Genomic DNA, 13,167 nt, shown 5'->3' with positions numbered 1-13,167 from the left:
TTCAACTCACTAGGGACTAATAATATCACCGAGGTAGACATTGTGCTTGGCAAATATAAAAAAAAAGTGATGTATCCCATCTGTAGATGTAGTAGGGAAATGAAGGCTGTTTGGTCCTCGGAATCGAGAGCATTATGAGGACATGTTTTGTCCAACATAGTAAAAATGTTTTCTTCTCATGATATTCAAATGACCAAGGTTAGCTGAAGAAACTTTGCCAATTTTGACAAGGGATCTATAACATAACTGAGGGGTCCATTTGTCATGAAAAAGGGGGGCCTAAAACATTACTAAGAGACTTATATCATAAACGAGAGTCAGTTCTTCTATTCAAAAAATGGCTTACATCATTACTGAGGGTCGGCTCTTCCATTTGAGAAGGAGCTGATATCATAACTGTGCATCAATTTTACAATTCGAAAATGGGTTTGTATCATAACCCAAGGTCAATTCTTCTATTCCAAAAGTGGATTATCATAACTGGGGTTCAACTTTGTCATAAAACATTAACATGCAGTCTATACCGTAAACTTATCAAGGACTAATGGAAATTGAATGATGGGTATGAATCCACCATGGAGTCATTTTGGCAACAAGACTGATGCCCACATCTAAGACTAATGATATAATTTCTAAAACTTTTTTACATTTTTTTTCGGGAAGACAGACAGTCCAACAACATTATTAGGAAAGTAGTTTTGGGAAAAGAAAAATGTTGCCTATATTTATAACAACAATATCACCGAATCATCATGAAGGGATCCATCTTGTCGTGTTGGTGTTATCACAAGGGTTTGGTATCAAGGATACAAAGGAGCCTTTTTTTCTTTAGGAAAATGCCAGAACTTTGTACACTTCAAAGCTAACCATAATGATGAAAATAAGTATTCATATACGTGCAATAGACAGCCCTTGGGGTACATTGTCTGTAGAGGACTCCAGAGTATGCCATAATCTTGGGAAATTGATTTTGCCAATATTAGTGAGAAGAGGAGAAAATCCCAAGGCAGAAGAGTGATAGAGGTCAGTGTTTGTTTATCACAAGGGAAATAAAGCAAATAAAACAGGTTTTCTAACATCTGCAGTCATCTACCACCCCACCACCACAATTTCCCAGCCCGGTAGTAGATACCATCATCTGATGGTGGTAAAACATAAATCTATCAACCAATGATGAAAATAGCTATATTATTTGATTGCCACTTTAACCCTTTGGTTTTATGCTGTGGTGTTTTTGATGCCAAAAAACATGTTCAATATAAGGTCCATGTAGTCCTGGTCTCTAACCTAATCCTGGACTTTAAACTGACACAAAAACTTTAACTTCATGAACCCAAGGATTAACCACTGACTTTTTAATGAATGCAGTCTCCTAAGTGTGTTTATTATTGCATACAGGTAGTCCCTGTGTTACATACGAGATAGGGACTGTAGGTTTGTTCTTAAGTTGAATTTGTATGTAAGTAGGAACAGGTACAGCTGCAGAGTTTATCTTGGTCAAACAAGTTACAAGAGGTTTCAAAACAGCAAAAGACTTCCTATGCAAGTCATTAACCCCCCACCCCCCACATCAAGCCTTTGTCCTGCACAGGAGTGAGCAGGGAAGCCCATTCCTATCTAGGAGTAGTCCGTATGTCCCTAACTTGGGGAATACCTGTATTAAAGAAGATATTCTATTAAATTATTAAAGTGGAAGGTGCACTTCCATTCTTACATACAGCCTCCCATTTCTGGCCACCCGTTTTGCATGCTTGTTTAGGAGTCAGGTTGAAATTGAATGGGAACCACTTGGTAAAAAAAAAAATAAGGCAATACAACATACAGTTTTAAGGCTTTCTCCAAGCAGGTTTGTGAATTTGTTGTCAATATTGTGTACAAAGCCACATGAAAAGACCCTTGTTTTTGGATTGATTTATATCCACCATGGTGGTCCCTGGTTCTTCACTGATTTGTGACAGCAATTTACCTATTGGCAAACCATTCTTTTTAAAAAAAAATATTTTCCAATTGCCCTAAAATGTCCAGAATTTAACTGAAAGATAAGTCTCCCATAGACTTGAGTGAAGGCTGGTGTTAAATTTGGTTTTCATGAAGTTTAAGGTTTTTCGGAACTCTTCTCAAATGGAACCCAGGCAATTCTAGCATCCCTCGGGGTAATAACACTAAACTTATTTTTAATTGAAAAGGCACAACAAATATGTTTCAAATCATCAAAAAGAGTCACTTAGGGTAAATATTATTTAGGGTAAATGACTGTTTATTTTCCAGTGATAGTTAGATCATGTGCATAGAGTTGGCAGCATTTAGAATCAAGGGAGGTGGTAATGTTGAAGCCGTCTCCCTGAGCTGATTAATGAAGGCACTATCCCAGAGGACTGTACAATATAATCCTGTCCTATACCTTGTTTTTTTGTTTCCAAGGGAATGTATGGTGGATTTTACATTTGTCTTTTCTGAAGTAATTGTCAGATCCATTATAATGTCATTTTTTTTAGCAAGGTAAACATGAAGTATAGCAATTTGACATTGAATGGTCTGCTATGTATCCTACTGCTTACAGAACAAGACAATGCAATCTCATGATATTAAAAATATGGCTTCTTTGTTATTAGAGGACTCGATCTAGAGATTCAATCTGACCAATGGAGCTATAAGATTGACAAAATTTGCTGTGCCCTCTATTAAGATACGTACACACGTCCAACGGTTCTCGCCCGATAATCAATTACGGACTGATATTGGGCCAGAATCTGGCATGTATACAGCGCCAGTCCTCCATCGTTCGAACGAACGTCCTGGCGGAGGACAAACGATCCTAATGGAAGTGAAGGGGGAGAGCGTGCAGCAGGGTGCCGCTCCGTCCTCCCCCTCCCCTCTCCATAGAACAGAGTGGTGCTGTATGTACATCACTCGTTAATGTATCGTGCAATCCTAGTCGTTGGAAAGGATCATGAAAGATGCTTTCCAACGACTATTATTGCACGTATGTATGCGGCTTTATGATAACATAGGATATTCAATGAAGGATATATTGATATCTGCTCCTATTTCTTCTCTTTCACATTTCTCTTCTCTTCTTTATCCAAGCCTCAACCCTTGTTTTAAGGCGTTTCCATAAAATGCAAGCCATTGAGCCTGCAGAGGTACTGGTCAAATGGCATTAGTCCAATTGCCCCAGGTGGGTTTTTTATGAAATAGGACAGATCCTGAAACAGTGTTTGCAATATATACAGTATAGTCATTTAAAAATGTTCCTTTCATTAACCGCTTCTCTCAAATCCCTCATTTTAACACGATTTAGGTCATGGCTTTGATCAGACAGTGCACAACCCTCCCAGTATTCCTTTTTAGGCATTCCATTGTGTATTTGCTGGTGTGCATCATGGTAAGATTATTTTCTGATCCCATGTTCAACCTTATGGCCTCACATTCTTAAAAAAAGGCGAAGAAACCCTAAACCTTAACATTCCCACCACCATGGTTCACAGCTGGTATGAGGTTCTTTCTCTGAAAGGCTGTATTTGCTGTGCACCAAACTTATCTACTATTACTGTGGTCATACAATTAAATTCATCTACAGAACATTCTTGAAGGTTGTTCCTTTGCATATATGTTAAATCGCAAACCAACACCTCAATCTAATCTTCTTTTTGGACAGCAAAATCTTTTTATTGGATACTTCTCGTGCAAGTTAACTGAATGCAATCTCTGCTTCAGACAGCTTTTGGGTTGAATTTGCTGGCCTTATCCTTTGTGAAAATGTTGAATTTCCCTCTACTTTGTGCCCCAGTAATATTTTCATGGCACTTCTCAGTGTCATTGTAGTTTCGGAAGCATTCTTTCTGCATCAGTCAACGTTTGGGCTGAATTTGTTGGCTTCGTCCTATGTTTATTTCCCATTACTTTCTGACCCAAGAGCTAATTTTTAAAGTATTCCCCATTATCAATGGAATTCCCCCATTATTTTCTGTCCTGAGTGACGGGAAATCCTCTCTTGTCACTGGAACCCGTGTACCTATTGGACAAGTCCCTCTTTTTTTCAGTTTCGTTGACAGATGTTTGAATTTCCCATCACTTTGATGATCAGGACACACAGATAGCTAATAAAAATGGTAGAGTTTATAACCCGTCAGCAAGTTTTGGCATGATTTCATGGTGAATTCATGGAACCTATTGAGAAATAGTTCTGCAATGTACCAAGAACTGCAGTAACCTCCAAGTATCTTCCTACCTCCACCCGTTGCCTAAATAGCATCTTTGTAGCCATAGAGACAAGCCAAGAACCAGCACGTTGATGTGAAGGATCAGGATGCTAATTCAAAGTGATTATAGTTAAGGAATAAAAACAGAACATAATTACATTCGGCATATCGGTCTTTAGATCCAGTGCTAAGCAGTTGTGCAAACATCCAGTGTGTATATCTGGTGGAATTAATGTCAGCCAGCCCATAAACCGAGAACTCTGTATGCAGCTATCCAAACATATACAAAGGGAACGGTAATCAGAACTTCCTCCACCCGTCTTGTTACCATTGCAGCCATTTCAGATGTACCTATAAGGATGCACACTGCAGGCAATGCAGGATGGGGTGTGAAAGTAATTAAATGTTACTTTAAACTGACAAAAGTCCAAATTAGTGTTTTGATCTGATAAAAAAAATGAAATTGGGAAAAAGTCATTTATCCGTACGCTGCTGTATGCTAATGAAAAAGCATTTATCATCAAAGGCCATAAGAGGAAACCTGTGCTGAGAGATGGAGGGCACTGTCACTGCGGACCATGATTCCGGAAATGCTGCTGGCCTGACTGTGCCTGGCTTTAATAAATTCATTGGTACAAGAAGGTGGCAAGTGAAGGTTGTGTTAAATCAAGTATTCAGTGTACTATTCACATGCCCCAGATGTTATTTGTAATCTATTATTACTAATCAAAATAAAATAATAGTATTGTAATTCATTACATAAATAATAATGATTAATCAATCGACAAGATAAAAAAAACACTATAATTCCCAGCATTACAACAAAACACAAAATTTAGCCTCCAGGCTTTGTCTCTCCATTGGGTTCACAGACCTAATCTTTGGGAGTCCTCCTGGGTTCTCCCAGCACACAGCCTATCCACATGTCCAAAGGCTACAACTTCTCCTGATCCAAAGACAAGAGCCCTTTTATCAATGGCTATGTGCACCACAGCCATTCCCAAATTCTGGCATGAAAAATGAGGGAGAGCCTGGCTCACCCATTCCTTCCAGGACACTCCGGGCCTGGATCCCAAATATAGAGCTGCAGCAACACATTTACTCATCCTTATCCAGGCTCTTTTTTCCCACCGAAAATGAGACACACAATGTCCTCCAAATTTGGCATGACATATTTTCTTTTTCTACATATCTTCCCCCTAGATCACTAGCCTGGGACGAGGACACAGATGAAGTCCCTTTTCTAGCTTTGGTGGTCCAATCACTGTCACCCACGTTACCTGCCCTTCTGTACAGTCTGCTGGTGTTGGCAAGAGTCTCTGCAAAACACGTTCCATGTCGCTACACACCTTTATCTGAACTTTCTCACAACATTTTAGAATACGCATTATATCACTGAGAATCAGGCATGTTCATGGTGGCCATACTTTGCAGTTTTGAACATCAACACCCCAGCAAGCATTTCAATATTTTCAAAAGCGGACATAATGCATTGAAAAATATTTAGTCATTTCAGAAAAGAGACCGCTATTTCGCACATTATAAAAGCTATAATAATTTTGCACAGGATTTTCATTGCTACCGTGTTTCCCCGATGATAAGGCATCCCCATCAAATAAGCCACCCCCCGATTTTTGCTCAAACAATTAAAATAAAGCACCCCCCCGCAAATAAGACATCCTCCGATACCTGATACTGTGTGCCTCTGTGGGACTCCTTGATGCTGGCTGCAGTGCAGAGTGAAACTGAAAGTAACTTCAAAGGACAAGCAAGCTGCTGATCCCTGCCCTAACGGAGTCTGTTACCCGGTGAGTCAGTGATCAGAAGGAGACAATCAATGGCACATGAGTGATCAGAAGGGGACAATGAATGGCACATGAGTGATCAGAAGGGGACAATCAATGGCACAGAGTGATCAGAAGGGGACAATGAATGGCACATGAGTGATTTTCAACAATAAATGTGTACTGTAGTCTTCTTCATGGAAAAATAAGACATCCCCCTGAAAATAAGACCTAGGGCATATTTTGGCATTTCAAAAAATATAAGACAGTGCCTTATCATAGGGAAAACAGGGTAGTATTGTCATTGCTACAATTGTCAGTGTGCACAAAAATGTTCTCAAATGTAGCGCAATTTAGCTGTGCACTACATGTAACCTCTGCAGACATTACTTCAAGGTCTTTGGCATTTTTTACACATAAGCTATTTGCTAACAAGTTTACCTGGTGTGTAGAAATGGTTTCAGGTGCTTTTATAGCTTCATAAGTTCCTTCTATGCCATTCTGTACCTTAGGCAAACATCACTGTCCCCATCTTCACTCTGCTGACCTGGGAACATAGCACTGCAGAGTTGTTGGAGTTTCACATCTAGTTTGGGGCTGTATGTCTTGGCAGTAATCCCCTCAGTCAGCCGATCTGGAAATTGTAGATACCAGACATGTTTGTGCTTGTTACCCCTTTCAACAGCATCTTTGTTACACTGTTTCAGCAACACAAAACCCTGGGACCGCAAACGACCCCTTGGATGAACCAATGGTAACATTTGCTAATGAGCCAACTCTGGAAAGCACAGTCATTCCACCATCTTGTTGCTCCATTGGTGATCCAAACTCAGCTGCAGTGTCTGGAAAGCAGTCAGGCTCTTTACACTGCACACAGTCTGTTAACTCTTTCAGGGCTGGTGTGACAATCCTTTGCATGGAGTCTAGCACCCACTGACCCTAAACAGTGCTACCTGCAACCTGTCTTCTCATTCACTGTGTGTATCTGTAGGCTCCTTACTTAGGCCGCATACACACATGTAATCATAGTTGTTGGAAAAGATCTTTCAGGATCCTTTCCAACAACTAAGGACTGCATGATGCATGAACGAGTGCTGTATATACATCATTGTTCTGCTCTATGGAGTGGGAGAATGACGGAGCAGCACCCCGCTGCACGCTCTCTCCCTTCCCTTGCATTAGAATCGTCCATCATTCGTGGATCCGCCAGTACGGTCGTTCGGACGATGGACGACGGGCGCTGTACACGCGCCAGATTCTCGTCCGATATCTGCCCTGAGCCAATTTATCAGACGAGAACTATTGGACGTGTGTACGTAGCTTAAAGCCAGTACAGACAATGGACCCCTCTATTAGACAACCAGGCTGCTAAAAGTATGCTGGCCTCCTGTTAGGGAGCATTGGCCTTCTGGTGCAAGTCCCGCAGAGCTTCAGTGTTTCCAACAAGGTTCCTCCATAATAGCAACAAAAAAAAGCAGCCACCAGCAAACAAAGATACTTTGCCAACTCTTTAAAGTCCACTTGTTCAAAAGCAAGAAAGTCCCTATATTGTGCGCTGGCTCTTGAATGATCCTGCCCGCATCTAAACACCAAATGTCCGAGATTAGCTTCAAATGGCAGGCAGGGTAATTCATATTTCAGGGCACTTTTTTTTACAAAAACATCAACATAAATAACCAAACTCTAGGTTTTTCCTTGCAGGGGATTAGTGTCATTCACAGCAGAGACCTTCTGGCCTCTCCCAGCATACAGACTTCACCTGAGCTACCTGTCCTCGGGCTGCAACTTCCCCCTGATACAGGCGGGAGCCTTTTTATCAATAGCCAGGAGCACCAGAGCCATTCTTATTTTCGGGAGGCTTGCCTGGTCCACTCATTCCATCCAGGACACTCCAGGCCTGGATCCTAAATAAATTCTGCAGCAATGTTTACTCATGGTCTTCTCCAGTCCCTTTAATCCCTTTTCCAGGAAAAAAAATGAGGTTCAAATATTCTCTGAATATTATTATGATTTTTCCATGATATGATGTACAAAGTCCTATCTATCGAACATTTAGGCATTACCACCATAAGACTGGAAGTGTTACTGGCACCAGGATCAAATAAAGAGAAGAAAAAATTTGAAATATAGGAACTAATTCAGCTGTCACATTGAAGGATTGATACAATGCAATAAATTATAATATTGGGTTTGGAAATGTTTGTGATATGATATTCACATTACTTAAAATACAGATGACCACTAGGGAACATTTAAAAATCTGCAAGTACCTCAATTAATATAGAGCAGTTTTCAGCTGGACAAAGTAAACAGTTGTATTGAAGGATGGACGAGTGGTATCCCTCTATGCTCTTCTCCATTGCAATGGTCAGTGGTCATTCCTGATCATGCTGAATGACATCTATACGTAAGTTACATTTTTACCCGAGACAAGCACAACGTTTGTACATAACTGTGCTCCTGCTGATTATTTATACTGATAGAAAACATTTCCTTCTCCCCTTTACCATTCAATCATTATTTATTGACCCCACAGACTGCACGCCTGAAGCAAAAAATGCTCAATGATCCCCATGCATTTTACAAATAATCCGAGGCATCCCAAACACCTTATAATGCACAAACATAAAGTCGGTGACTGATCACCATCAGGAGGACAGCCGTAGGTCATAAACCTGGAAACCGGGGTGATTAAATTAAATGGAAAGTTGTAACAAGTAAACAGGTTCACGGAATCTACAGCATAGTCTAATGGGCGTCCCAGGACGGATCGGAAAAATCTAATTAGAGCAAAGTAATTACTGCTGGATGAACACTTACGCAGCTGTAAAGCAGATTCTGTACTGAACAGCAGTTCTACAGCTGAGTGGGAATTCTTGGCCTACACATCCTCACTCCTCATCGCTTCCAGGGCATTAAAAATAGCCCCTATTAATATAGGGCTTTACCAACAGGATACATTCCTGCACATGCTCCCGACATATATAGGATATATAAAAATCATCAGTGCTACTTTGTGTTCCACGGCACCACTGTGTTAAGCTATGTACACACTCTTCAAAATTGTCGGCCAAAGCAAACAATCATGATTGACTTGCTAAACTCTAGCGTGTGTACTACGGTCCCTAGGTGTAATATAGCGATCCGCTTTGGCACATTAGTAAACAACCCACTTCTCCCGTGCAAAGATTACATTGGGTACTCAACTCTCCAGCTGCCCAATGGCCCCATTGTCCCCAGTAGCGGAATTGGACACCTATGTAATTAGTAGTTAAATGTATTGTAGCACAAATATGTAGTGTTAACTATTGGGGAATCTGACTGCAAGTTCTATATGGACTAAAAAAGGTTAGCCAATCACAACACCAGAAAATGGCTCCTTGGGGGCGGGCTGCACACAAGCATACAGAATGTTTCTATTTGCCAGAAGAAGGGGAAAGCAACCATGGGGGAACTTAAAGCCTAACCCCAGGCTTAAGCTCAACACACACCCCTCCCACGCTTCATGGGGTGCTGCAGCATTCTCCAATGAGCCCAATTAGTAGAAGAGACAGAAAACCCTGGAAGTGGGTTGAATTTTGAAAAATTAATTTACATTTATGTTAGTCTCTGGCTACAATGCATTTCTTTTACACTTTAGATTGACGTTACAGGATGTCAGACAATGCAGATTGATGAACGACAGATCAGGAATGACCACTGTGCACTCCTATGGAAGAGAACACTCGTCCTCCCCCCCACCTCTCCATTGGAAACAATCACGAAACATAATTTCCAGGGACAATTATCTGATATCTGTACAGGACTTTAATCCTGCTTTGCCTGACAGATTTAAGTCCTGGATCCCTGGTACAAAAAAAAACATAGTGACGATAAATTGAACATAGTAATTACGCTGTGTTCTATCTTCTTCATCTGGATTAGCTGATATTGGCAACACATCCACTTTTCCTTTACTCTACCTGAGGACCTAAGGCTCTGGTTTAACAGGTTGTGAGGCATTGCTCTTTTTTTTTTTTTTTTTTTTACGGCTATCTTGAAGAGCAATTCCGCACTTGTTATGTCAAGTGGCAAAAAGCTATTAGCATTAGTGAACAGGTCTCCAGATAAATGGTAATGCAGATAGAAAGACAGACACAATTAATCCAAAATAGCTTTCCCCTCCATCACTAGGACATAAAGAAATGGCCAGGAAAATGGAACAATGAGGAATTTAGGAGTCGAGGAAAGGTTGTTGTACACATTCCAGTCTGTGTTATAGGAAAGGAACGTGCTATATACAAATATTCTGAATAGTCCAGGTAAAAGCATATGTCGAGGCAAAAAAGAAAAATATATTTAGTTCATCTTTGCAGTACATGCTTAGTTTCCTATGATATGCTGCAAGTACAGAAAAATACCTGTTGATGTGAAAAAGAGAAAGCCTCCTGGACATGACAGCACAGATCTAAATTCCTAAGCATGTGGTGTCAGTCCTGTCTACATATGTCTAACAAATTACACAGAACACCTTTCTCCATCTCCATAATACTTCCTTGTGCACAGGTGGAGAACACAGTGCTGCTAATCGGATTTGAGCTGATTGCTAAATCTTCAGATGTCAAAAATATGGATGGGATTTGAAATCAATTTATATTACTGTAAGTAAAATGATTTATAAATGGTGTAGATTTCAGAGGTGTCGATGACTGGCTGGCCCATTAAAGTCAGCTCAGATAACTCAGAATTGAGGTTCTAGATCTGGTAACTCTTACAATAGTTGGTATTAAAGTCTACCTTCAATTTAAACAAAATGCCCCAATTTATCCCTCATGGAAGGTGTGCCAGAACAAAAGGTACAGTTTTCTATTAACACATAGGCAAATACCAGGCCTTCTGATGAATCAAAGCTGAACTCCAGCCTTTCATTTCCTTCCACACCTGTAAGGGTCATATACTGGTATATAAGTGAATTGTCACATTTCTCTGCATACTGAGACTTTCACACAAGAAGCATTAGAAGATGTAGAAGATATCCCGACCTCACCTAATTTCCTGTCTTCTGAACTACAAGCATTACCAAGCCCTCTCCCACTGATCATCATGTCCATGGATGTCCCCTCTCAGTTATTTGCTCTTCTTTCATTTAGTCATCTAGTTTCAGTGCCAGAAAGTGGAAGGAAAGGCTACATATAGGTATTCCCACTCCTCTGTTTTGTCTTGAAAAAGACAGTAGCAGCATTTATAACCTACAACCCCATTTGAGATCTGTGGTTTCCAACTTGACATATGTACAATGGACAAGTGGCTTATGCCTTAATAAAGTGGGCTCAAGCTGCGATATTGCTTGATTCGTCCATCCAAAAGCATTTGACAAATTCTGATATCTCTCATGCACTCTATAGTAAGGTCTCTGCCTTGAGCTTGGACACCTGCTGTAGCCATTATGGGTGCTTCCCATTCTCCTTGATTTTATATATTCTATATTATTATGATGAAGAAAGCACTTGAACATGCTTAACATGCAGATGGACAAAATATGATGTGTATATTGTGCTGTGAACCAATTAGGGATTTGCCTAAATCCACTTCCTCTAATAGACCACTCATGTCCCCCTATTGAGGCCAGAGTATCTAAAGCTGCCAATTCCAATTAATTTGTAGGTTGTAGAAGCAGTTTTAAATTTTTTGATAGGTTATATGTGGGTTGGGGGTAAAGATGTGCAAGATAGGTTAGCCTTAGGTTTAACTTTAGGTCCACTTTAAGGTTGGTCATACCACTAACGCCAATACAGTTGAGTATTCCCTTGTGGTTGACTTAAATATGCAACCCTTTTTGGGGTGGAGGTATTTGCCAGAAATATGTTATAAAGGAAGATACTTTATACATACTAAAATCTGGCACCTAATCTTTAAAACTTGTACAGAAGAGTAGAAGAACCTTACATACAACCAACTTCCAGGTGTGTCTGCATCCCGTGACACTTCATGGTACCTCCAGCCAGGAGTAGAGTTTGGTTGTAGGACCATGGAGTGGGGCTCAGACGTGAAATCACCAGTAAATCATTTGCCTAAATATGTCACAGTTCAAACCATAATCCAGTTCCTTCCCCAGTCAAATAGTCACTGGTTGTAGCTCGGAAAACCTTGCACCGTTTCCTATGACAATGCTTGTGTTTGCTGGTGTCTTCGACAATGTCTGGAATAGGAACGGCACCTGGTATGGCATTTACGCAAAAGGTCAACACGAAGCTGTTGGGTATGTTCCATACTCTCAGAAAAATTAGATAAAGAATTAAAAAATGTTTCCTTCAAGATTCATGTTGTCACATTATCTCTTACCGTAACCAAATCCCACCGTTTCCTTGTGTTTCTTCTAGAGATGGCCACCAGATGTTTGGCCTCCTCTTCTTCTTGAGAACTTTATTCCTACTATCTACTAAAACATATAAATAGATTACTTAATGTTTTGTGAACGTGCACAGCAGTAATGAATCGATTCTGGTGATATTTTTAGACTCAGAACGTCTAACAGTACTCAAGACCAGGGGTGATGGGGTCGGGGAAGATCAGTTTGTTCTACCAAGGATCCTCAAACTACTAACCAGAAGGTAGAATTCCCCTTTAACAAAACTCTTTGTTCTTCAGTTCTCTTTAATCTAAGCTTATAGCATTTCTTATTTGTCCTCTAAAAGCTACCTCGAGCAGCTCCGCCGGAGATACTGGCGGCTACAGGCACACGCCGGTTACCATGGTGCCAGGGAGTAGGTACATACGGCACAGATCATGCTCAGCTCTATTGACTTGCTAAGGTAACAGCAAGAAAAGTCTATTTCCACCAAAGCAGGAATGCAGCTAGACTAATTAAAATGTTATCAGACAAAGCGATCATTACTGGGTGTTGACAATAGACGGAAATGATGCTAGACCCTTTCAAAGGCCCACATCGGGTCACTGTAAAGAGATAATTAACAACTACACGTTTAAAAGGTTATGACTGCAAGTTCCGAATATAAAACAAAATTTTGCCATTTAAAAAACCTACGGTACTGATCAATGTGCTCTTAGGTGTTTATATGAATGTACGTTGTGTATGCTTTTTACTTAAAAAAAAAAATTGTGAACATTGTGAACTTTAAGCATTCGTTTTTATGTGACGCATCATGTTTGCTTCATATCCAAGATCTGCCTAGCTGTGCGAA

Source organism: Pyxicephalus adspersus, chromosome 6 (assembly GCF_032062135.1).
Source record: "Pyxicephalus adspersus chromosome 6, UCB_Pads_2.0, whole genome shotgun sequence".
NCBI classification, from domain to species: domain Eukaryota; kingdom Metazoa; phylum Chordata; class Amphibia; order Anura; family Pyxicephalidae; genus Pyxicephalus; species Pyxicephalus adspersus.
Note: the sequence above shows the minus strand (reverse complement) of the source record.